The sequence below is a fragment of the Podarcis tiliguerta genome, assembly GCF_965153285.1.
Source record: "Podarcis tiliguerta genome assembly, chromosome: 2".
NCBI lineage: Eukaryota > Metazoa > Chordata > Lepidosauria > Squamata > Lacertidae > Podarcis > Podarcis tiliguerta.
The window spans coordinates 53,207,052-53,234,430 of record NC_139535.1 but is presented as its reverse complement, the minus strand read 5'-3'; the positions used below and the strand labels follow the sequence as shown (position 1 = coordinate 53,234,430).

The 27,379-nt window shown below is 43.5% G+C and overlaps 2 protein-coding genes across 3 annotated transcripts in view; one reads left to right on the top strand and one right to left on the bottom strand.

The window, feature by feature from the left end:
• The window catches only part of SLC38A3 (solute carrier family 38 member 3), a 159,001-nt gene extending 137,517 nt beyond the window's left edge, over positions 1-21,484 (bottom strand). The window contains exons 1-2 of one of the 2 annotated variants that reach the window (XM_083429451.1): positions 21,139-21,484; positions 20,317-20,405 (exon numbers count right to left, since the gene is read on the bottom strand). The gene's annotated coding sequence lies outside the window, so the exon portion shown is untranslated. The remainder of the gene's footprint in view (positions 1-20,316; positions 20,406-21,138) is intronic. The other variant, XM_083429452.1, reaches the window with a different exon arrangement.
• A 53-nt stretch (positions 21,485-21,537) lies between these two features.
• The window catches only part of SEMA3B (semaphorin 3B), a 69,203-nt gene continuing 63,361 nt past the window's right edge, over positions 21,538-27,379 (top strand). The window contains exons 1-2 of the mRNA XM_083429415.1: positions 21,538-21,728; positions 24,033-24,153. The gene's annotated coding sequence lies outside the window, so the exon portion shown is untranslated. The remainder of the gene's footprint in view (positions 21,729-24,032; positions 24,154-27,379) is intronic.

Genomic DNA, 27,379 nt, shown 5'->3' with positions numbered 1-27,379 from the left:
GGGCAATGAGGGTTCCAGATTTGATGAGCAGCAGCAGCACTGAAGAGGGGACATTTAACCTTTTGCTGAACAGTGTTTCCCCATTTGAAGTCAGTGGTGACCCCAGGAGCTATTAGCTCCACTAAAGAAAACTTGTATCTGTATTTTCCCCCCCAAAGCATCTTCAAGAGGCAGTTTAGATCAGGGAGACAACACAGGGAAAGGGTTTGTTACCTCTTCCTGTGCTGCACCAATCAAGAAAACGGAGTCCTTTGCACCTGCTGTAAAGGAACTAACAACCAAAATGGTATAGCAGTAAAACTGTTGGACTAGGACAGGAGAGGTCTATGTTCATACTGCTTCTCAGCCATTATGATCACTCAGGGCCCCTCTTGGCTAGCATTTATTGCAGGTGCGTTTTGCAACACATTCTTAACACAATAATAGTGCATCAGTGGTGGATATAATCTCATTTAGTTTGTTCCGTGAACCTTTCCCCATTGCTACCACATTATTGCTATGGGGGGGGGGGCTATAGCACAACAAAAGCAGGGCAAAAATAAACCAGCACATTTGTGGTATAATGAGTGACAAGATTTCAGCAGGAAGTTATGGGATATGAGAGCCAGTGTGGTGTAGTAGTTAAGAGCGGTAGTCTCGTAATCTGGGGAACCGGGTTCGCGTCTCCGCTCCTCCACATGCAGCTGCTGGATGACCTTGGGCCAGTCACACTTCGTTAAAGTCTCTCAGCCCCACTCACCTCACAGAGTGCTTGTTGTGGGGGGGGGGGGAGGGAAAGGAGAATGTTAGCCGCTTTGAGACTCCTTAAAGGGAGTGAAAGGCGGGATATCAAATCCAAATCCAAACCAATTGGAAGTGAAGCAGTGTGACCACGCCATAACTTTTTCAGGCACAAGTCATGTTGAAAGTGGGATCATGTGTGACTTCCCCAAGAGCAGGGGTCAGCAACATTTTTCAGCCATGGGCCAGTCTACCATCCCTCAGACCATGTGGTGGGCCAGACTATATATATATATATATATATATATATATATATATGGGGGACGACGAATTCCTATGCCCCACAAATAACCCAGAAATGCATTTTAAATAAAAGGACACATTCTACTCATGTAAAAACATGCTGATTCCCAGACCATCCGCTGGCCGGATTGAGAAGGTGATTGGGCCTACCCCTGGCCAAGAGCATCCAGAGTACAAATCATTGTGAGGGTGCAACAAAAAGGATATCTGGAGGGGCCCTGGGTCACTTGGGGCCAGTCATTGTCTCTCAGTCTAACGTGCATTACAGGTCTATTGCGCAGATAAAGTAAGAGATGCAGAGCCATGCATACTGCCCAGGAAAGGCAGGAAAGAAATACTTTACAAGTTGGCAAAATCTGCCATGAATCTGTCATCTCACGTAGCTTTGTCCAGATTTTCCAGAGCAGAGTTTATAATATCAGATTGCACTATACTTCCAGCTCCATGCTTTGTGCTAAAGGGGTGGGGCATTTTGGTGACATGACTGATTCAAGACCAACCTACATCTTCTATAAAGTACTGAATCTGGACAACACCCTGCACTATCAGGTTCTCTTTTTGCTGCATACACAACCCTCCCTCCGAAGGGCTGATCAACACAGTCAATATTTGTGCCAAGTCCAAGTGAGGGTTATCCGAGGGAGCCTGTTATCAGACTAAACTGTAGTATTATTACCCATGAGCTACAGTGGTGCCAGCAGCCAGCCCTGTCTTGCTCATTGCAGTGTGCCTGACAGCTTACAAACTCTCCTTTGTAATGTTCATTTTACATTTTCATTTTACATGCACACTCAAGATTCATGGCACCCCAACCTCCTCTACAAAACACAGAAGGCCGCTGAACAGTGTCAAAGGCCACCACTAAGGCTGAAGAAGAGCTGGTGTCTTCTCCAGAATACCCAAGGACTCTGAGGGAGTAAGGAACTACTCATGAGAAGCTGCTCACCATGAGTACACTACATTCCTCAGGCAATCCAGGTGGGTAACAAATGTGCTCTGGGTGAGGTTCTGTAGCCTCTTGGTTAAGAACTACAGTTCCTGTAGTGCTGCAACATCATCATCAACATCATCATTGTGCCAACCACATTAATTTATTTTTGCGATCTAGCTGGTGATGGGCCAAGGTGTTTTGACCTTGGACAGTGACCAGCCCTTGTCTTTCAGATTGCCTCTGAGAGCGGACTTGGGGCTGCTAGATTTGGTTTCATCTGAAGCAGGACAGTAACCAAATTTTGCTGGATGACTCCTGAGATGGAGGAGAAGGTTTTTCTCTCTGCTGGGGTGCAGTTTGATGGCAGTTTGAATCAAGATAGCAGACTGAACCTTTCAAAGATTTTAATCACTGATCTCAAAAGTGCAGTGATATCTTGGTTTCTTGAGTTCCTGAGCAAAACCAACTATGAGGAGGCTAGTATGTGTATCTAACATATGCACACTAGTGAATTACACTTCATGTGTCTTCTGAAGTTGATTTCAGTCCAGAAAAGTTAATGTGCCACAAGATAGTATGATGTTTTTGCTGAAACAGACTAATTTAACACCTATAGAAATTGTTTGCTGCCTATCAATGGATATGATGGTATGAATTATTGTTCTGAAGAAGACTCCCAAGTCTTGGGCAGCTCTTGTTCCTTAGAATATATCCTAGCCCCATTAGAAGAGGTACATTGTAGTAAATCCTGGATTCCCTGGTACAAATGCTAAGGCTGCAAACCTATTCACATTTACCCGGGATAAGGTTTATTTCTGAGCTGAGTAGATAGATCCTTGCCCAAAGGCACCCAGAAGAGTTGACATTATCTGTGAACCTGTTCTGCTCAGTCTGGCTACTGGCTTGACACATGCATGCTTTACATCAACCCCTAGTGGCATGAACATATGAATGTAATAATGACTTTTTGATCTTGGCTAACATACAGTGGAGGGGTAAATTAGAGGCAGTACAGATTTTTCCAAATTCCACTGGAATTTTGGACAAAAATAAAAATTATGCTGTTCCTGTTTATCATATGAAAACTACTGATTCATTGTGCAGTGTTGTGGAGTATATTGTGCAACACATATATACACACCCTTTGGCGACTCTATTGTTTTCTCATGTGAAATGTTATTCATTCCCCTTGGCTACAGAGACTTTCCTACGTCCCTGCATGGAAGCTTGGATCCTCATTCAGCTCTCTTCCTGCGTCACTTGTAACCTGACCCCCTGAAAACATCCGCATAGTTCTGATCAGTTGTTGGTGCTGTGATGCTGATGTCCAGCAACAAGTCTTATTGCATGCAAACAATGTGATTTTCCTCCTCTCTGATGGGTCTGAGTCAACCCTAACAACAACATTGGCTCCTTTTGCCCTTCGCAAAGGTCTGCACACTGCTCTGTCCCCAACATGTCATAATGAAGTCGCACATTCCCATCACAGAAAGCAGGGAAGATGTTTTTTCTGTACTCTCCAGACATCTATAATCTTCATTCATTTGAGTCAGGGCAGGGTACAATTCTTGGTCTTTGTATTATGCTCCTGGAGACGAGGGTAACAGACTTCTCTTACTGGTTGCTGCCTAGTATTTATAGACAGTTCCAAGTTTATCACGGAATACTGTGCGTATGTAATTAACATGGTTTCCTGCTGTCCGCACTGGAAGTCTGGTCAAATATATTCATATGAGAATAAGGACTGGGGCTCAGGTGAACTGTAGAGTTTCCTATTTGGCGTCAGACCTGACCTATGGCAGTCAGATACTGCTGCAGCTTCATATTATTTGCAAATACAGTCTCAATCTGCAATATTCAGATCTCATCACATTCCCCACCCCACCCCATCACTTTTTGCTGCCATTCCAACCACTTTCTGAGTCTGGGGGAACTGAGCAAGACTTGGTTGTGATCTTCAGTTCTTAATGATGAACTGTGTTCATCACTGTGTTCATCACAATGAACGCGTTAGTCTTTAATAGGACCCTAGGTAGTTATTGCTGCAAAAGACTAACCAAAATGGAAATGTCTGTCTTTCCAAAAGCAACCTTCTCCTGATGTCTTTAAATCACTATGTTAGGCTTCAGATTTCCATGTGTCTGTGTGGTTCCATCCCACTGTCTATCAACCTAATTTCTCCCTGAATTAAATGGAAACAATAGCAGGGATGAACTGAGCTATATGGCAACTAAACAGTGGACGGGGAGGGGGACTGACTTGAGGACCACACATCCCAATTATTTCTCTAGGTTGTGCCTGCCACAAAAAAACCACTGGTGTCTTGCCCCCCATTTTCCCCGAGGAAGGCAAGCACCTATCTCCTACCCAGCTTGCGAATCCACAGGTTAAAGATTAAACTGTATGGAACTGAGTATGGAACTGAAAACAAAGAACTGTAGTAACAGTAATGACTCCCTGTGGTGATGGCTGCTTTTTCCTGCCCCACCAATGCTTTAAAAGCTTAATTTGAGAAGAGGGCACCTGAAAAGGAGCAAAGCAGATTGATGTCAACCAACACCAGGAGGTGCAACTCACATGCTTGCCCATGGATTTAGCATTTTATTGTTAGGAATTATCTTCTTTGTTTTGCTCCTTCCCTCTTAACCTTGTGTTTAGTATTATTAATGCCAATTACTACAGCACATGCCCATTGCTTACTTTCACCTACCTCTATACTTTTTTAAATTCTGCATTTATTGAATATCGCTTTCCTCCAGACCTAAACCAAGCTGCTCACTGAATAGACACTGCAAGAGGAAAGCCCACCATCCCTGCTCTCAAGCACCGTTCCAGTACAGCAAGCACTTCGTCCATCTACCTCAGCCTTGTCCACCATCGCCTATCTCACTCTTGGTCGTTCCTTCCATTTTGCCCCCTTTTTGCTGCCGCTTGGACCCAGATATCCCCCTGCCCCCTGCAGCATAATGGAAAGCTGAGTGGTGACAGACACCATGCCAAGGAGGTGGAGACCATGTGGGGGTTGAGGAGTGAATCTCAGGAATGTGCCAACTCCATTATTCTCAGCCAGTGACGTTCCCAGCAAGTGAGCGTGCTAATGGATCTAATAGAAGCCAGCGAAGAGACTTTGCTGCCAAGTAATCCCTCCCCCCCACTTCTCTCCTGATTAGTATGTTGGTCAACATTCACTCCCCTGACCACCCTCATTTACCAGCACTGGATTAGGACAACAGCCCTGGCCGTTTCAAACATTAACTCTCAAAGCAGACCCCCTGCCTCTGATTAGCTGCTCTGTGTATGTTAAGAAATCATAGTACATTTTCATATTTCCTTCAAGCACTTCTTCTTTCTGTTGAAGCAGCAACAATGGAGGCAATTAGTGGCATGGGCTAACTTATATCCTCATTTCCCACATTGCAGTGGGCCTATCAAACAGGGCCCTTTTAGCCCTGTAGACAAGTCTGGCTTCCTCTGTTATTTTCGCTTATATACACATTTTTACAGGCGCCTCACCCCAGTAATTATATTTTTGTACACATTACCTGGCACTGCAAATTTCAACGGATGACTGTGTTTCAGTTCTCTCCTTGTTTCAGAAACGGTGCATAAGGTACGTTTGCCTTTTGGTGCAAACATAATTGAAATTCTTCCCCATCCCTAGCCTAATGCGCCAATCAATCAAGCATCACCCCAAGCTTTTATTTCATTAAAAAAAGAAATATTCCTTTTCCAAGGATTTCCAGATAAGGGTTTGCCCATAAGGTGTCATTTGAACCTTAAAGGCAAAGAGCTAGATATCCACCACTGCAGCTCCGCTAACACATCAGACTTCCATGTGTGCAATGTAACTCCCTCTTCCTCTCCTGCTCCCTCCAACTCCCTATGTGTCCTCAAAATTAGCTCCAGAGGGTGGGTGGGTGAGTGTGGAGCTTTCAGAGCAGATAGGAAGATGGGAAGTAGATGTCCTCCTGCACTAGTAGAACAAGGCTAGTTCAGCATTGGATGCAACCCAAAAGGTGCCCCTTTCCTCACTCATCCCATCCTTTCTTTTGTACTAGTCTCTGTAGTGTCTGCTATTGTCTTGCTGCAAATGGGTTTGCTTGGCTTGAATTATCAGAGGCCCTGTTTGGACAATACCTAAAAGTGCCGATCCAGCTTACTATCCCTACCATTCCAAGCCAACCATCTGGGGGATGATCCATTCCGAATACAGCCATATGCATAAAATCTTATGCACAGAGAACCGGACTGCATGGTTTGTTCCTAAATTGCACACAACTGTAAAAGCATGGAGTGCATTTGGAGGGGCCATTCTCATATGGATTTTTTGCTAACTTTTTTATATGAAAACAGACGCACACTTTTGGCTCTCAGTAAGTAGTATATAAATAATAATATTTTAAAACAAAACTCCGAAAAGCATTAAAAACAGACCAGGGACAAAGAGTCATCTTCATGCAATGGGCCAGATCAGCACTTTGTTGTCATCTGATAACTGTGGCATTTTCCCACTAAAGTGTGTCAAGCTCAAGACTCAGCACTTTGGGAATATCAGGCAAGAATATGCTCTGTCTGCCTCCACTGATCTCTGTCCAAAAAAGGGTGTGAAAGATGTTCCATCTATGGAAGAGCCTTGTACTTACACACTAAACGTCATCCCAGGACATCCCTGGAACCAGAACAGTCCCAACTTGCTTATTTTTATGTGGATGATTAAAAGGCATTCACAAAGACCATACACAAAACTAATCTCAAGGGTAAAAGATGTCACCATCATGAGCTCTTGCCTGAGCAGTTGCAGGCAGCTCACAGTCTGGCAATGCATCTCTTACTTTATGCTTACTTACACTGAGTCTCCTCTGCTATTTTGCTCCCCAGCAACTAATTTTGTTAGATCATTCTAGGATTTTTCACACTCTGCTTTCAATTTAAATATTCTGCGTGTTTCAGTATCATCTTGAAATTTGGCTGCCTCAATATTCATTCCTGTCTCTGGATTATTTATTAATGTTTTAAGAGTGCCAGTCCCAATAGTGGAATAATAGTAATTCCTTTGATTTATGGAGTTCCGAAATGAGCACCAGCCTTCACATAGTCAAACCAGCACCCTCCCTACACAAGAGACACATATCAGAAGGACTGGAGGAAATTGAACAACATTTACAGAAGTACAAAAAATCCTTAGGGGGAAAGCGCTAGGATGGGGGGACCCAAAAACAACCCAATGAGAACCAAGTTTGCTCAGTGTTCAGAGGATGCTGCCTGGGTATTGGGGTTTATGTGGAAAATAGGAGAGAATGGAATGGAGTATTCTATCCTGAACTGGAACACACTGCAACATTTTGTTCTAGGTCCCACTTGCCAAATTTATAAATGGAACCCAAGGGACCAGGGTACACTAGACATCATGCTGAACAACAAGTACTATGCTTTATTAAACAGGCTGTATGGCTCAAGCCACACAGCTCAAGGAAAAGTAGAAAAGAACAACACTAGCAATTCTGATCTGAGCAGAACTGCATCTGCCCAAATATCTTAGGCCCAACGTATAAAAGCAAGACTTCACCAAGAAAGAGTTTTCTTAGCATTCTCATTCACCCCATAAATATAATGTCTCATTAGAAGGAAAATAAATGTCTGTGGCAGTTTTAGCTATTTTCCTGATGAGCTAGCTTGTTGCTGAACTAAGACAAAGGCCCCTTTCTTCCTTGCATTCTGACATTGCAATAGCTCAATTTTGTTAATGAACAAAGCCCCTCGTCTGAAAAGCAAGGTTACAAATAATTAACAGCCCACTGATATCGCCTGGTAGAGAAAGACCAGAGGCAGGCCATGAACTCAGAGGACAGGGCAGGCATCCATATGAAGATGGTCTGAAAAGGGCATGTCAGCCTAATTTGGCAAAGAATAAGAGGAGGCATAAGAAAGGGAGAGAAAATAATGAAGGGATAGAAAGAGCCAAAAAAACTTCTTCTATTAAGAGCAGCCTTTTGTTATACACTGAAACATTCCCAGGGTGACACATTTTGAAGCCTGTAGGAGAAAATATGTTTTGTTATTAAACTGTGGAACATATTGCCAAGGGATGCTAACAAACAGTTCTACATGCATTTTAGTAAGACTAGATAATACCACTTAGGTCCAATTTCCTCTGATGATTTTCCTGTGTGGATATGATTTCTGTGTTATAATAAAACAGGTTGCACAGTATTTCCATTTCCCCCCACATGTGCACAAGTCAGCTCTTGTGTTAAATGACCCTGTCACCACTCATTTCAAAAGACTGTACTCACACCTCACTCTTCAAGTCTCCTTCATTTTGTGTTTAAAAGGGGGGGCGGGTATCTCTAAGGATAGTCATGGAAGCTTGCGCCTCCCATCTTAAGAACTTCTAGAGAGGTAGCTGTTTTAGTCTGGAGAGAGCGGGGTGGGGTGGGGTGAGGAATCTTAAAGCAGGCCAACCTATGACATAAGCTTTTGTCAACCAGGTCCACTTGTCAACCAATCCACTTCACAGAAATTGGCAGGCATGTGTAAAACATATATCTCACACAAAAATTGACTGTTGACAGGAGAGTAGAGCTCCTGAGGATTAATGAGAGGCTTTTATTTGAGCACTCTATAGTCTATGCTCAAGTTGATATGAAATGTGTGCACTTTAATTATTAGCCTCTTTATGGATTTTACAGTATAGATTTATTCATTGCTCTGCGTTTTATAATATATGATCAAGCGGCTAGAAACAGAGTCTACTTTAATATTTAGCCTTGATGGTAAAAATCTTATACACTTTATTTTTTAACTTTCATACATTTGGCATAGTACTGCCATGCAGCAGCTGCTGGTTTTGTTATTGTTAATGTGAGGTTGTACTAGAAATGTTTATTATATTTGATTGATATTCATCAATATATTTTAATGACTGATAATTTTATAACAATTTAAAATGATATTATTAACTGCTCTGTTGTGCTTCCATTGTAGAGCCATGATCTTATTATTCATAGCATTTGTTTCTCTCTCTGCAACAACCATTTCTCCAGCCTGCATTGTTTTCTTTCTTAGGTTGTGGGCCATATGATGTCAAACAGGCAAGCCATTGTTTGTTTCCACATCTCTCAAACATTTGTAGCTATAGTTAATTAAATAAAAATAAAATAAAAACCAATTTAAAAAGTTATAATGCTTGTCTTATCAAAAATGAATTATTCAGATTGCCATATTTTGTTTGAAATGCTCTAGTACAGTGGTACCTTGGTTTACGAACTTAATCTGTTCCAGAAGTCCATTCTTAAACCAAAACCGTTCCTAAACCAAGGCGCGCTTTCCCTAATGAGGCCTCCCGCCACCCTTCCACTATTCGGATTCCGTTCTTAGACTGTGGTAAAGTTCGCAAACAAAGACACTATTTCCGGTTTTGCAGAGTTTGTAAACCAAATCGTTCTTAAACCGGACTGTACTTAAACCGAGGAACCACTGTATTTGAGAGTTATTGTAATTATGTATCAATTTGCATTTGGTTGTGCTATGAAATGCTTTGGGCATATTTGTATGGAAAAGCAGCACACAAAATGGAATAATAAATAAATACATATATTTACACAAAAACACAGTGGATATAGGCTGCATATGCATCACCATTGACTTTGGCTTCAGTCGTCTCCCATCATGAAGCTGCATACATGAGGTTAGCCATAATCTACATTGAGCCTGCAGTTTTCTGAGAAATACTGCTGTTTTATATGTTTTCCTTCAAACCAACTTCCATCTGATTTGAAAATATAAGCCACATTCGCAGTTAAGCCAGATGTGTACAAACAGGTAACGTTCATTGGGTGAATACATTCCTGACCCCTCTCAGAAATTCTATTGGGGGCTTACTCCCAAGTACAATAAATTACAGTGGTACCTCAGTTTACGAACTTACTCCATTATTAAACCGAAACTGTTCTTAAACCGAGGCACACTTTCCCTAATGAGGCCTCCCACTGCCAGTGCCCTTCCACCATTCAGCTTCCGTTCTTAGACCAAGGTAAAGTTCGCAAACCAGGACACTACTTCCAGTTTTGCGGAGTACTTATACCGAATAGTTCGTAAACAGGGCTGTTCTTAAACTGTTGGTAACTTACAATGAAAGATAATGCCACTCTGCAGTTTTATAGTTACTTATTGTGTTTTTACTCCTCCTGATACTGTATTGTGGAATGAAATTGTGGGATTCATTGTTTTAAGTGTATTTATTGTGCTTGTCTAAAACTCTGGGATTGATTTCAGTGAAGTGCGGGTCAGAAATATTTCAAATAGTCTGTCTCGGCATAAAGCAGTTTCCTATGTGTTAGACAGCGTGACTTTGAGACCAACATGAGCTCCGCATGATTTTAGGAATTAAGCTCTGCTTTTAACTGAAGCAAAAGGCAGAAAATCTCCACTGGCATGAATTACTCCAAAACAGCTATAGGCTTAGGCATCACATCCAGTACAGTGGTACCTCAGGTTAAGAACTTAATTCGTTCTGGAGGTCCGTTCTTAACCTGAAACTGTTCTTAACCTGAGGTACCACTTTAGCTAATGGGGCCTCCCGCTGCCGCCGCGCCGCTGCTGTGCTATTTCTGTTCTCATCCTGAAGCAAAGTTCTTAACCCGAGGTACTATTTCTGGGTTAGTGGAGTCTGTAACCTGAAGTGTATGTAACCCGAAGCATCTGTAACCCGAGGTACCACTGTATCAAGAAGCTGCCAGGGGAACATTTCCCATTGTCTCTGATATGGGTACTCAGATGGAGTTCATGGATCTACAGTCAGTCTGACACTGGCATGAGTGTATTTTAGTCTCACAACTATCCCCTGTGCATGTTAGGAGGATGACTAGTGGTGGCTTGTCCAAGGACACCCTAGGGAGATTTGAACCAGGGCTTTGTACCTCCAAATCCAACCCTGTACCTGCCATGCTGGATCTCTGGTACAGCATTTCATGGAGGGACCTGAAGTTAGTGTGCTCCCACAAATGACACCATAGCCAAGCACACACACCTCAAAAGACTGGGAACAAAAGGGAAATGATTTTTTTAATTAAAAAAAAAAAAGAGGGAGGGAGGGGAAAAGGAAAAGTGGGTCGATCAGGCCCTACTTCTGAAAGGAACTAGATGTGATTAATGAGCACGTGTGAGGGGTTAAATGCAAGCACTGCAAAGTACCTGGCCTCCAAAACTATTTATCAGGAAAATTCTCCTTAAGCAGAGCTGGAAGTGAGCCAGAAATAATTCCCACGCTCAGTGCGGTACCAGGCAATCACACCAATGCTTCCAGCCGCCCAGCCCAGACCGACAGTCTGCCACACACGCAGGGGCTCAGCTCTTGGGTGTGGGCTTCTTTGATTCCATTTCCTATTTGGGGGGAGCTCTTTAGTGTGAGGATTGAAAACAGCCACGCTGGCTAGAGAAAGTGAACAAACCCCATTGCAAGGAAATCAATTTGCATTCCTGAGAACAGCCTGAGAGTTACCCTTGGACTACCCAGGGCACCAAACCATTGCACCTTTCCCTTATGGCTTTGGATAAATCCCAAACACAGTTCCGCTGATGCTCATCATCACCATCCTTCTAACTACATAACTACAATGGGTCTACTCCAGCCTAAAGAGAAATGCCACCTCCAAATTCTTCTCAGCGGCTCTCAAACCTAATCCAGGATCTCCTGTTTCAGGCCTGCATTTCCAAACCATGCTGCTCTCTTCAGTTCAGAGTCAGAACCTTCAAGGAAAAACCAGAGGTCTTCATTGTACATTCTGGGTTGGTGTGTGTGGGTGTGTTACTTTAATCCTCTCTGGCAGCCAGGAGAACATAAAAGTTTAAGGCAGAAAAGCTATGTTAAATCCTGTCTAATCTCCTGTCTTTTGTTAGCACAGGATTGTTTGTTATGGTACATTTTAAATGCTGCTTCAATCAAGCTTTAAATTGCTTTGATAAAGGAGCCTTCCCCATTTTCTATGAATATTCATTGTTTTAAGGCAGATTCAGAGCAGCTTGCCCCCAAATTGATCCATGGTTCAATTTCATCCCAGCCCTCCTGTTCCGCTGCATTCATATGCATTCATAAGTCCTCCTTTCCCACCATTAGGGGTGCCCCTATTTGAGTTGCATCAATGGTCTAGTTCCCACTGAAGTCATGAATTTGTGCCTGGGCTGTGCTACTTCAGACTGCAGGCAGGAGCTCCCTTGGCTGGATGTTCCTCTGTTCAAAACTAGAGGTCAGCAAAAAAAGGATTCTAGCAAAGCCTCCTTGGTGACATGCTAGCTTTCTACCTGCAGGGAATATTGTGCATGGAGCAACATTTAAACATAATTGCACACAGCAACAGGCTGAAATGGCACATTCCACACCCAGGTTTATCAGTTCAGTGAAAACAAGACCAATATTTCTCGCAGTATGTAACTGTCAAGAACTGAACACAGCATTCCAGGCACAGCAGCCAACTCCATAGAAACTGCTCATTACATTGACTCCTCTTGGTTTTGTGACATGAACTAATTGCCTCTTGGACATCATTCGCTAGCTGCCAGCTTCTTTCTACCATGATGCCAAGCATTAATCCTACACTTTAATCCACTTTGCACTCCATCTTCACAATCCATAAAGTGAAAATCCGTTCTGTGAATGTCCACGGAGGATACTTGCTGGAAAGGGTTAAGGGCATTTTCTTCCTGCCATGGAGTTGAATGCAGCACTACCCCCAGACCTATTTTACTACTTATGTGCCAACTTGGGTAGTAGGTAGATAAACACACGCCCCAAGTACATTACTATACACACATAGTAAGATTCGCAACTGAGAAGACATTGTCAGATTGCTGTCCAGTATAGCTTAGCCTTGAAAAAACGGACTTTTACCGTAAGGTTAATGGGAGAGACAGAGACCTTTTCCATTTGGCCCCTGTGTATCCTTCTACATGTATTAAAACAACAGGAGAAAGATGGATCATTGCATAACTGACCTATGGCTTTTTGTTCACTTTCTCCGGTATCCACACTAATTTTATCCCAGTTTCTCTAGTGATGAGCAGTGTTAGCAGCCAAAAAGCACTGAAATCCAGGAACCTGTCATTCTTCTGTCAAGAAACACCATGGCAAGTCAGCCAAGGAACCAGCCAAAGATGGAAAAGAGGGCATATGTCAAGGTGTTAGAAGACCTTCCATCCTAGACATAGTTCATGCAATATTTTATAGAGATTTTTTTCTAGGGAGTCTTTAAGGACTGCCTTTTATTTTTCTTACTGTTATGTGACAAGAAAGTTTATTTCCATTGGGTACTCCTGGAAAAATAAGCACTCTCCCCCTTACATGGAATTAAACATTAATGTATGAAGCAGGGGGTGCTGTTAGGGGGCCTGGATCTGGCCATGAAGCTCACTGACTGTCTCTCAGCCTGCCCTACCTCATAGGGTTGTTTAAGGATAATGTGGGTAGCCCTGTAAGTACCTAGCAATGTACTTGGCAGTGGTGGCTGAGGCCTATTGGAAGTAGCCAAATGGAAGGCAGGGCAACTAATTGGAGATAGAACCAGAACCAATGGTAGCCAGAGCCCCCTAATGTCATCTCTACACCAAGGGTAGAATTCAACATCTCACTAAGGAAATCATTCTGTCAGCACAAGCATTTCTGCTTGCCTGACACAATGATCTCCCATCTCCTTCCCTTGCACACTGTTCTGGGGGTTCTCCTAACCCTCCAGCATGGATTTGGGGGAGGCGCAGGTAGAGGACAGTGGGGGAAAGCCCCACTTCACCAGCAGAGGGCCTTGCACAGGGCTCCCACTGATGGGATAGATTAGTTGATTCCTGCCCCCATACATCTAAGATACATTTAAATCACATGCTTCCTCCCAAATAATCCTGGGAACTATAGTTAATGCACCATAATTCCCAGCAACCCCAAATGAACTACAATTCTAAGGATTCTTTGGGTAAAGTGATATATTTTATAGCATGGATGAGATTTTTGTTTCACCCCTTCCTCGTTCCCGCTGAATTCTACAAAGGCAACCCTGAAACTAAGGAGGAGGAGGAAGTTAGCAGGCAGCTGGTTGTAAGAAAGGAGGCAAGGCCAAGTGGTTGGTGGGGCAGTGCCCCATTCACCCTAATCGCCTAAACGCCCTGGCCCCTGGTGTGAAGTGAAATTCAGAGCAACAGAATGCAAACACATGCAAGCAGAAGCAGAAGCAGAAGCAGAAAAAAGAGTTCTCCAGGCCTATACCGCACAGCTGTCCCTACCTCCATAACATTCAACACATTAGAAACACATATGGAAAAGTGTAACTATGACAAATTTGAGGAGGAAAGAAACTTACCTACTACCTGAGGTTGCTGTTGCTATAAACTGCTTACAGAAAGATGGTGGGGGTTTTGATCCCAAGGGACACAAGGTCATAAACAAGTGCTAATTACAAACTCAAACAACAGCAATTATGGCTGCAAGTGAGCAAACACATGCTACCACTCCTGTATAAAGAGGTGTGAAGTATATAACAAGGGCAAGGAGAGAAAACACTTACAGAAGTTATTCCCTACAGAACTACCTGCCAGATTTTGGCAGGGAGGAGTAATGAACTTGTTATTCTGAAATGGAAATGTGGTCCTCCTTGCCAATGATTATTTCTCCAGGCAGAGTGAGATGTTAAAATGTGCATAGAAACTGCAATCAGTATTTGCAAGACACCACATTCCTGATTTCCCTGCTGACCATTCTCAAGTTATGCCTTCAGCATCCAAAGTTATCTGTCCCGGGATCCAATATGGAACATGGCGCTATCAGCACACAGGCACCCTCCACAAACCAAGAGAAAGGAGTATAGACCTCAGGAAACCTCACTGCTGGAGCTCTGAACTATGGGCTGTATAACATCACTGCATGTCAGTTATCTACTAATGAATGTCTAAGTGGAAGGTGAATAACGCTGCAAGACTTCACGTGATGCAATAATGATCACTGACTTCCAAGTAACCATCTAAACTGCCCATTTAGAGCAAAACTCTTGACCTTTGCAATGCAGTTATCTATTATTTTCTATTTATATAAGATCTGTCATTGGCAATAATTTAGAAAGTGGCTTAAGGTCAGATTGGGGCAGTATCTTTATTTTGGATCTGGTTTTAGTCACTCTCTCTTGCTCTCCACAGCAAGCCACCCTACATATTTTTCAGGCTTTGGAGCAAGACAAAAACATTGTCTTCAGAATATCCAAAGGGAAATGGAAAAAATGTTTTATTTATATGCAGTTTGCAATGCTCAGTTATGTAAATTAATTGTTTAAGCTCTTTGGATTAACTAAAAAGACATCCCCAGTTAAAATTAAAACTATTTTAATATAAATACTTATAAAAAAATTGCAGACTGTAGACACCATCTTAGAAAAGACAATATCCCTTCTCTCACATGAGTGGCTGTGTGGCTGGGGAGGGAACCATACCTGCCTCAATAGTTCACAATTAAATGAATAATATTTATTTCTTCTGGTTTGCTGTATTCCTATGAAAATTTATTATGATTTGATATTAAAGCTAATACAATTTCAACTAAAATTTCTTTGATCAACTAATATCCCTATTTACAACCTGACTTTTTGCCCACCAGAGTGTTCAGAATTCCAATCAAATAATACAATTGCCTATGGTAGAATGATTTTTAAAACCTTTTGAAATACCTCTGTCCTTAGCCTCTTTAAAAACCCTAAGTAAATGGCTTATGGAGGCATGTTCTATTGGTCAAAAGCAACCATATTTATAGATTTAAATGTCTGTATGCCACCCTTCAGTTTCAATATCCTCAGAGAAGCTCAGAGAAAGATAAAACAAAATCCAAAGAGCAATAATAAATGCCAAAGCAGAGCATTAAAAACAATTCAGATTTTTTTTTTAAAAAAAGAAAAACCACCTAAGAGAACAGTAAAAATATCCAAATTACAAAACCAGTTAGATGACATCCTGGAAAATCTGAGCACACAAAATGTCTTTGCTTTGTGCCAGAACATAGCAATTTTGATGCCAGGTGAGAAAAAACCATTCCTTATTCGGGACAGCACAATGCTGAAAATGTCCTCTCTTTGGTTGCAACTCATCTAACTTGAAAAGGTGCAGTGGCTCAGAGAGAGACCTCTAATGCAGACCCAACATCTGGGCAAGCTCATGTGAGCAAAGGCAGTGCAGGAGCTGCTCCTACCTTACAGCTGATGCCATTAGGGACATTGCATCTGCTACTAGACAGGGAGCGACTGCCCCAAGTTCTGGAATGGCCAGCAGCTCCCCCGGTGTGTCCTTCCTTTTCTAAATCTGCCTCATCCTGGATGCTGAATAAATCTTTTACTTTGCCCTAAATAGGATCTGGCTTCAACTGGTCAGAGAATGAGACTCTAAAGGATGGAGGGGCAAGGAACCCTTATGGGTTAAGTTAGCCACTGAAGTTCACTGCTGTGGTGTCCAGGAGGGCCCTGAGGCGTCCTGCCAAGGGAGATATTTGGGGACTGTATTATGGGAACTCTCTTTGTGTGATGTGCTCATGAAGAGATTTTAACAAATCAGATCCTGAAGCAGCACATAAGGCATATGTGGATTCCACCAATTCTTAAAAGAAAACGACTTAAAGCAAAGTGAGCTGCTGCACAAGTATAATAGCACTGGGCAACTTATACTGGAAATAAACATTCAGCTCAGTCCTGACCATGATTACCAACAGGCAAGTCCCACTGAGTGGATGGCCCTTACCTTGAAGTAAGTGTACAGTACTTATCTGAGCACGAAGTCCTATTCGATTCAGTGAGGGTTGTTTCTTAGTACAAAGGGTTAAAATTGCACTGTTAAGTTAGGACTCATTGAACGGGAAACAGAAGGGCATATTGGGGAAAGGGGTAGGGAGAAGTAAAGAGAAAACAAAGTTCTTGGGTTCAGAGAAGTCATCACCTGAGTATTGTACACAAGAAACATTCTGTGAAGTTGGATAAAGAAGGCCCACCCTAAGCTACAAATCTCTATAGGAGTGCTGGTTTTAAAAATATATTGTGTGTAATTTTTTTATAGTTGTTATGCTTTATTTGTTATCTGGCTGCTTGGTTTATTTTGATTGTTGCCATTTATCTTCTCGCTAGTCACCCTCAGAACACTCATGCAAAAAATTGCAGAGACAGAGCTCTTCTTGTACACCAGCCATGCTGCATTTTTTTGCAGGGGGACTTCCCCCCACCCCTTTGCTTCTCAACACCAGTAAAAGCTTTGTTCACAGCTGATAAGTGCAAAGAAGTCATGTCAGGAACAAAACTGACAATCCTATTTACCCAACAGGAACCCTGAGAGCAAACCACAACCTCTTCACTTCATTCTAGATATTCCCTCCATCAAAGAATAAAAACACACAAATTTTAAATCTGCCCATGAGCTCCAGCTACTGTGGGCTGGCCACTGCCTTCCAAATTCCATTGCATTGTTGGCACTGGACAGCCCTTGCCATGAGCAGTGGCAGCCGGGAAATGCTTTGGAGCTGTGTCACCTGGCCTGGAGGTTCAATTCTCACTTGGAAATAATAAACAACTCTGTGTTGTGGCACACAAGCTCTTGTACTCTCTAGAACGAGGCTTAGAAGACAAGCATGTGCCATCACCTGCTTTCCAAAGGACTTGGGGGCTTAGAGCCAAAATGCCCAAAGGCCTCTAGGAGGTGTAGTGCTAGAGGGTTTATCTACAAAAGGAAAGAGGCAGTAGTAAGAACTTTAGTTTGTCGTTCCGCTCCTCAGGCAATGAGAGGGAATATTCTCGACTGACAGTTTTACAGAGGAAGCTCAGGTAGCTGGAGCCTACATGTTTGCTTAGAAGTACGTTTGCTTAGAATAATGTACAGGAAGTAATATTGAATACACCTGCCTTCCCTCTCAAAAGTTCTACCCCACTCTTCCATTATTATTTATGGTTGATAACACTCTTCCCCCAAAAAGCTAAGAGCAATGCACATCACAATAATCTTGAAAAGTAGGTTATGTCGCAAGAATATGCAGCCCAAGGTTACTGGGTAGACTCTGTGGCTGGGAAGCAATTTAAATCTGTTGTTACCTCAGTATGAGGTCATGGGTTCAATAGTGTATAAACACCATACTGGCTTTCATATATCTCTATGAAAGAGGCTAGCCAGTCCTATTACAGTTCAAGAAGTCGCTGCTTCTCCTCCCCCCCCCCCCCGGCCCCCAATCTCTGGCAGAGGGGAAAGGCCTATAATTTCTTGACACAAAAAACAGAGCTCCTGCCAATGGCAAGTCCATTCAATTTGGTGTAAATCTGCTTATATGCAAAGGATATGCTATTCCAGTGTTGCAAGAGAGTTGGCAATCCTTTTTGGATGAACCCACACATTGTTCTCTGTACTCCACCCTCCCCAAAACTTCCGTCTAAGGCCCTTGCCCCTCTTTTTCTTTGGAAATCTGTTGCATGCAGACACAAAATAACAAACACAGAACAGGCCTGCAAATGATTTCCGATTGGCCAAACTCAGCTGGGACCATTTACTCGCTTAATGGTGCGATAAGGGTCACATCAAATAAAGCAACAGCACACTTTCTACCAGGCCTTGGCCAGGAACACTTCCTTCTTTCAACTACTACCTCCTCCCTTTTCTGTGCATTCTGCCAGGGCTGGAAAATTGCAGCTTGTCCTGAAGGCAGTTCTCTAAAATGTAAACAAAGCCAGCCAACCTTAATTCCTCAAATGCAGGTGTTTTTCCAACAAAAATTGTACACATGGGTTGGCAAGTACTCTAGCCAATGCTTACATTTAAGATGATCCAAAGGGGTGGAGGGACTGAAGTGCAGAGAGACAAAGAGAGAAACCTACAGAGAGCTGTGGTTTGCAAAGTTTCTCTTTTCATGAACGTCTTCCACATAGGTTGCTGAGCTGAGTAGCCTCTGTGCACCTGCCACATAATTTTGGTGCATGGCAGGATTTCAGACTTATGTTGCAGGGTGCTGATTTGGTTCATAGAGGGCACTGGCCTGGCCTGCTAGACCTGGCTGTCATCTTGCACAGAGTGTGTCCCATAACCCCACCCCTCTGCTGCATCTGGTGGGCCAGCTGCCCTTCAGGACAAGTTGCATCCATTGCCGTCTCTCTTCCTCTATCTCTTTTTTTACTTCCCAAGGAATTCAAGTCCCTAAAACAGTTTTAAAACTCAGACACAGAGGGCTAGTGGCTTGTTTTCCAGTCAGCGTTCTTGTGCCTTTAACATTTAACATGGAGCAGACTTCCTGGCATTGATAGTATGGGGGGGGGGGGGGAAGCTTCTCCGTACTATGTCCCCAGTTTGTCAGGAAGCTCCTTGAGGCTGCAATTCTGAGTGCATTTGCTAGGGGTGGTCATGTCCTATTGTGCTGGCTACTCAGTGGTGAGACTTACAACTGAGTAAAAACATGTAAAGGAATGTGCTCTAAAGATCAAGGTCACACCAGAAACAATTGTTTAGCAACCCTGGGAGAGCTAAACTGTGGTCATCCAAGGTGTTTTGGGGCTACAGTACGTTTCCGAGCACAATTCAAAGTGTTGCTGCTGACCTTTAAAGCTTTAAACAGCCTCGGTCCAGTATACCCGACGGAGTATCTCCACCCCCATCCTTCTCCCCGGACACTGAGCTCCAAGGGCCTTCTGGTGGTTCCCTCACTGTGAGAAGGCAAGTTACAGGGAACCAGGCAGAGGGCCTTCTCGGTAGTGGCACCCGCCCTGTGGAATGCCCTCCCACCAGGTGTCAAAGATAAGAATTACCAGACTTTTAGAAGACATCTGAAGGCAGGTGTTTAGGGAAGCTTTTAATGTTTAACAGACCACTGTATTTTAATATTTTGTTGGAAGCCACCCAGAGTGGCTGGGGAAACCCAGCCAGGTGGGCGGGGTATAAATTATTATTATTATTATTATTATTATTATTATTATCCTCCTTGACCATTGGTCATGTTGACTGGGATGGTGATCATGAGAGGTCAAGAGTAGGGAATGCTATGTCAGTACATTGTCACAATGTGTAATGTGGTGCTGCCAACCTACTCAGGACATTATGCCAGCACAGTATGGCATTGCCCTTCCGTTTATGAAAAGGCACTACAAAACGTCTCATTCTTGGACCGCTGCACCAGCTGTGGGAAACCTTTGGCCCTCCAGACGTTGCCAAACTACATTTCCTATCATCCCAGGCTATTGGTTGTGCTTGCTAGGGCTGATGGGAGCTGTAGTTGCAGGGAGTCGTAGTTCAGCAGCATCTGGAGGGCCAAAGATTCCCTGCTCCTGCGTTCCACTTTTCACACATCTGCTCAGAAATGCACATTTCCAAAAGTAATGGATTAGCCCTACCTGTGGATGAATTCTGGAGAAAGGCGATGTTTATGTTGCATAATATATGTCAGCGCCAGGAAGAAGCGTTTGCAGTTTGGATCACCAAGCTGAGGGCAGGAGGATTCTATTAGTAGTAGTACTAGTATACCTTCCTATACCTGCAGGTCTCGCGACGGTATAAATCACAATATATAAACACAAAATACATAATAAAAATAGAACAAAAGCAACTTAATAACCCTGCTCCCCAACACATTGGATGTCTATCAGGCAAAGGCCTGGTTGAAGAAGAACGTTTTTGCCTGGCGCCTCAAGGTGCATAATGAAGGAAAGTATACAGTGGTACCTCGGGTTAAGAAATTAATTTGTTCTGGAGGTCCGTTCTTAACCTGAAACTGTTCTTAACCTGAGGTACCACTTTAGCTAATGGGGCATCCCGCTGCTGCTGTGCCGCTGCTGCACGATTTCTGTTCTTGAAGCAAAGTTCTTAACCCGAGATAATATTTCTGGGTTAGCGGAGTCTGTAACCTGAAGCGTATGTAACCTGAAGCGTATGTAACCCGAGGTACCACTGTATAAGGAAAGAAGCTAACTTCTGAGGAGGGCCATGTCCACTGACCTGGCAGAGGTGCCCTTCCTAATCCCACATGCGGGGACCATGGCAGTGGTGAAAAGTGCCCTTCTTTTTAACTTTTATTTCCCTCAGGATTCTGGTATTGTACTCGGGATCCGGGACTTGGCTGAGCTCTGGAGGTCTGACCCCCCAACGACGGCCGCAGACCTCACAGCAACGTCCCCCCACCCTCTCGATTCTATCCATCCAACGCCTAGGGAACCCACCCGCACTCTTTCTTTAATCCGCCCTCTTTTCTCTCTTTCTCTCTGGCACGAGGCTTTTTTATTTTACTTTTTTTCAGGGGGCTGGAATCTCGCTCAGGCGGGGAATTTCCTTCCTCCCATATAGAGTTTATGGGCTTGTTTTTCTCCCCCAGTCCCTCGGCCTCGGTGTCCTGCAGCGCGGCGGCCTGCTGCCTGCCTGGCTCTCGCCGGCCAGCTGGCTGCACCGGCCGCTGCGCGAAAGCACGCACAAACTGGCCGGGGAGCGGCCGATGTGGCAAACTCCGTCCGGAGGGAAACTGAGCGGGAAAAGGAGTCCCTGTTGCAGCTGCCGACTGCCAGGTGTTTGCAAAAGTCGCCCAGGCGCATGTGCACTGGGCCGATGCCTTCGCAGAGGCGGGAACGTCTCATGAAGACGACGCAGCGGAGGGAGAAAACGGCGAGGGAGTAACGCGTGAAGACGGTTCTCCCCTTCATTAGAGTCTGGACGTGTCTTCGTGGATTTTGGCTTTCTTACAACGTACAGGTTGCCCGTTCCCTAAAGCCCTGGGACGGTCCTGAATTGGATTTGATACCGCGGGGAAAGAGTGTGGGTATGTTTAGTTGTGGAATCACAGAATTGTGGAGCTGGAAGGGACCCCCGAGGCTCATCTAGTCCAGCCATGACGGGTGGCCATTCAACCTCTGCTTAAAAACTTCCAATGAAGGAGAGTCCACCACCACATAGGAATATTTGTAAATATATTTGAGCCACCCAAAATTAATGGGCGTTGCTATTCAAATAGCGTGTGTACAACACATCTTCTGATCGATTATGTAGGGCAGGGCTTACCAGCTCCCCCCCCCCCGCCATGTTTTATTGAAGTTGGCACCCCAGGTCCACTACCTTGTGAGGGAGTCCTTTCCGCTGTCAAACAGCTCTTACTGTCAGAAAGTGCTTCCTGATGTTTAGTTGGACTCTCCTCTATTGCAGCTTGAGCCATTGGTGTGAGTCCTTTCCTCTGGAGCAGAGGAAAACAAGCTTGCACCACCTTCCATGTGACAGCCCTTTAGATATTTGAAGATGGCTATCACATCTCCTCTCCATCTCCTCCTAGCCAAGCTAAGCATCTCTGCACACGTTCCAGCTTGTCAATATCCTTATTAAACTCTGGTGCCGAGAGCTGGACCCAGTATTCCAGATGTGGTCTGACCAAGGCAGAATAGAGCAGGACTTATGACTTCCCTTGATCAGGACACTATATTTCAAATTATATAGCCTGGAGTTCTTTTGATATTTGAAGATGGCTGTTGCTATCCTATCTCCTCTCAAGTCTCCTCTTTTCCAGGCAAAGCATTGCCTGGAACTCCCTCAGTCATTGTTTTGTTATAAGGCTTGAGGACTTGGCTATACAGCTGCAAATAAACATTTTAAGTGTGTCATAAAGTGCAATATATACATGTGGCACTAGATGGTGATGGAGAGCTATAGCAAATTCAATATTTTTTTTTCAAAACTTTTTTAAAAAAGCATTTTCACAGTGTTTTTTTATATGCGTGTAGATTCCACCTTGGTTTCCAGACCCTTGGTTATCTTGATTATCCTCCTCTGCACACATTCCAGCTTGTCAATATCCTTCTTAAATTGTGGTTCCCAGAACTGGACACAGTATTCCAGGTGTGGTCTGACCAAGGCAGAACATTAAGATTAATTGAAGATTAAGGAGAGACTTGATTGCGGGTTTGAATTATCTGAAAGTTTGTGAGGCAGAAGATGGAGCAGACTAAATAAGTGGAAATTGCAGGGAAATGGGTTTTGGTTCAATAGCAGGAGGATCTAGATACTACATGTAGCAGGGCTGTTCCACAGTGAAGCAGAATGCCTTGGGATGGGAGGTGGTAGAGAGCTGGAGGTGTGTAAGCATTATGTTCTTTGTGGCTTTATTCCTTATTTTATGCTGTGAACTGTCCTGAGAACTTCAGGTGAATGTTGCTAAATAAATTTAATCAGTCATTATCATCATCATCATCATCATCATCTTGGCCCAGTAGCAAAATAGCAACCAGTGCAGGTCTCTGAGCAAAGATGTTGTGTGCTGTCAGGGTAGTCCCAGAACTTTTACTTTATGCCAGGCCTGAGCCTTGGAAGTTATGGAATAATAGAAAGGTGTGGCTCTCAGCACAGCCTGAGATTCTTTGCCTACTCTGATTGGCATTCAGAATCAGCACCCACATAAGCTTGAATTGAGAGAAAGACTTTCCAAGTCAGAGGCTAGGACTTGCAAACAGACTTTAGCCCCAGAACGTCTCATTTTATGAATTAAGTACTGGAAATGCCTTGCTTAATAAGGTCAGGCATGTGATCAACAGAGAAGGGCCCAGAAGGAGCTGGTGTTAATGTATAAACCAGGATTTCTCAGGCAGTAACAGAAACAGGCCAGAGCTTGTGGGGGAGCCAGCTTGCATTCCTAGGCAGCAGAAGAAAAATTAGATCAACAGAGATCTGGGCTTGCTGGCCTCGGCCCACCCGCCTTTGTTCTCTTCCCTTTTCATTGCCTCTTGGTTGGCCAGTTTTAATTATTGCACTCTCCATATTTTAGGCTTTGAGTCCTCTGATGCTCTGATTGATTAGTTCTACCCTTGAAGCCCAAACATGCTAAACAGCAAGGATTTTATAGGAGCTGTGTCAGGTTGGTGGCTTGAAGAAAACCACTTTTTCTCAAGACTGAAGCCTGTCCCTGCAAAATCAATAATGGACCCCAAGGGAGAGAGGAGAGCAATGGAGGGTGGGTGGGTCTAGGGCAAATGAGCCCAAATCTCTGCTGATCTAATTTCTGATTTGCTTTGCTGGGATGTGGCATATGTGTGTGGAAAGCTTTAGATGCATATGTCACCGCTAAACTATTCTCTGTACATAGTTTGCAGGGATCTGCGTATGCCATGAATTTTGAAAATGCTAAAATACACCATCTGACTTGGAATCAACAAATCTGAGCAGGCCAAACAGGAAAGTGCATAAATGAGATTTGGTTTGGAGAGGTAAGAGCGTTTTCACACCTGACACTGGATATGCCTTCGAGCTCGTTTGCTCTTTGTAGCTTTGTGTATAGATGGAAAGTGGGAGCAATTTGCTTCTAAGTAGGTTGTGCAATGCATATGAAATTCAAATTGCCCTTAAAAAAGCTTGGACTTTGGGTTCCAGTCCAAGTTGTGAGATGGGAACGTATCCTAATCTGGAAGCAAGGGAAATCCTGGATGTACTTCTGGGCAGTGCTTTTTTCCTTGGAAAAATAGGTGCCGGTACCCACCATGAAGTTGTTACAGTAGGTGCCACACTTTTTAACAATAAAAAGAGGTGCTGGTACTGCGTACTCTTGAGTACCCCCTGAAAAAAAACACTGCTTCAAGGTACAGTAATGAGCAAATTTTAGTGATTTAAAAAAGGATGACGCAGAGCCTACAAAAATTATTAAATTCTGTTCTCAAGGCTCAGGTGTCCCTGTTCTGATGTTACATTAAGAAACAATTGATGTTTGAGTGCTTCTGTTTCCTATTCCATCAGTTACTTCCACAATCTCTACAAGACCAGATTTGACATAGAGTACATATGCGGGTGGCACTGTGGTCTAAAGCACAGAGCCTAGGACTTGCCAATCAGAAGGTCAGCGGTTCGAATCCCCGCAATGGGGTGAGCTCCCATTGCTTGGTCCCTGCTCCTGCCAACCTAGCAGTTTGAAAGCATGTCAAAGTGCAAGTAGATAAATAGGTACCGCTTTCGCGGGAAGGTAAACGGTGTTTCCATGCACTGCTCTGGTTTGCCAGAAGCAGCTTAGTCATGATGGCCACATGACCCAGAAGCTGTCTGCGGACAAACACCAGCTCCCTCAACCAGTAAAACAAGATGAGCACTGCAACCCCAGAGTTGTCCGTGACTGGACTTAACAGTCAGGGGTCCCTTTACCTTTACCTTATATATGCAATAGAGAGCTGTGATCAGTTCTGGCTCCCTGAAAAGTAGTCCTGTTTGCAAACTTTTGTTTATCGCTTCCACACAAACAGGATATGACAAATCTGGTCTCACAGATTACGCAGACTAATAAACTGTGTTAGTACCTGCCTGGCAGAAGTGGCAAAAATTAATTTTCCACACATGTTAGTGGGAAAACTTCTGTTCCTGTTCTCTGAATTTTAAAAATATGGATTTTAATATGGACTTTCCCCAGCCAGTATTGTGCAGTAACAGAAAAGTTATTTCTTCTTGTACCTAAAGTGGTAGTTTATAACTACAACTTTCTACTTGGCGCAGTTTCTCAGCTAAGCTTAACTGTGTACAATATTGTTATTTCATCTCATGGTGGTGTTAGAGATTCTTGAGTGCAGGAATGTACTCAAGAATTAATGTCTGCTAGTGGGTTTCAGGGTGCTGGAATGTAATGAAGGATGAACTGTGTTTTGGGGAGACATGGGCCATAGTAACAACTTCCAGAATGTTTTAACTTCTAGCCTGTTGCTGCAAAACAAGTCTTGTGGGCACCTTAAAGAGTAACAGATTTATTGTATCATAAGCTTGTTTTTTATTATAAATATACAAAACGTCCATAAAAATATCACAAATGCACCACGTATAAACATTACCGATAAGGGTCTTGGGTTGCATAAGCTTTCACGGACTAAATAGCATGGTCACTCGTCCATGAAAGCTTATGCTACAATAAATCTGGTGCCACAAGAGTCTTTGTGGTTTTGGAATACGGGTTGTAGAATGGAGCTATTTCAGGTTTCAGAAAGAATCTGTTTTTAGCCTTGTTGGGCTGAGCACTTGAATGTGGCATTCTAAAGCATGGATACCAGTTAACTAGAATAGTGCAAAAACACCATCACAATTTCTACCACTCACTGATCATCCTCAGAGCACATGTCCTAATATCTAGCCTTGCCCCCATTGGTTTCAGTGGGAGAGATACAAATAAGCATGCACTGAATTCTTCTGTTTAAATAAATGTGACTTGGAAGTTCTAAACTGTGGCTGCACTTCAAGCTTACTTCACCCATATCTGACAGTGCTTTGGTTCTGGATGAGGCCGTGCAACCTAAAAGCATGCACCTCTTTCGACTTCGATAATCCTATGCCCACTTACCAGGGAGTAAGCCCAATTAAACTCAAAGGGACAAATTACTGAACAGACTTGTCTAGAATTGTACTGTAATTAAGCAGGATCCATATAGGCACAACATCTCAAGTATTTGCCTTCATCCTAGCTGAAGGACATAGAGCCACATGGGTGAAACCAGCACAAGGGAATTTTCTGTGGGAGAACTCTTAGACCCGCCTCTTGAAATTCCTCCGTCAAAGGATTCACATCAGTTGTCTGTGAAACTGTTTCACCTGCGTTATCTCTGCATGAGTTTTATCTGTGCCTAAATGACTCTAAGCATGATAGTTCCCACAACAAAACTTTCCAGGTGGTTTCTTTACATGCTGATGCATGTGGGATGCTTTTTCTTTCTACTCTTCTGAGAGAAGAGAGGCAAGATCTGTCTGTCTCCTATCTCTGTTCCTTCATCACCACACAGAGACACTAATAATCATGGGGCAGGAATGCATTGTGCAGACAGAGGAGGCCAGCATACACAACTGTGGTCTGCATAACAAGATTTAGTGTACTAATATGTTTTTTGAATTGTACATAAACGAAATGACCTGTCCCTGAAGACTCAGAGAAGATCCGCAACAGGATCTGGAATACTTTGAAACCATACATTGTTTAATTCAGGGGTTGGAGGCTAGTGAGGCTTTCCCCCCCTCCCTCCCCCAAGGGGGAACTGGCAAAGCTGGCTGAAGTGGGACATGGTTTAAAGGAAACTGCTGGGCTGGATCAGTCTGATTATCCATCTCGCCCAAATCCTGTCTCTAGGGCCTTGTACTCATGAACTGTAGCAGTTAGTGGTAAGGAAACACAACATCTGTGCTATTTGAAGTTGGGGAAGACTGACCATGTAAATGCTCGAGCCTGCTTATTACAGTGATGTAATAACTTATCTTGTTTCACAGCAGCTAACCACTAGCATGCAATAAAATCAACAGGTCACCTAGATACTTACTTGGGAGTAACCCCCATTGAACTAAGAAATCATTCTGTCTGCAAGTCTGTTTAGAAATGGAAACATACAACGGCCGCTGAACCTTTCACTATACACTATACACCTTTGTTGCCTATAGGTAAAGGGACCCCTGACCATTAGGTCCAGTCGTGACTGATTCTGG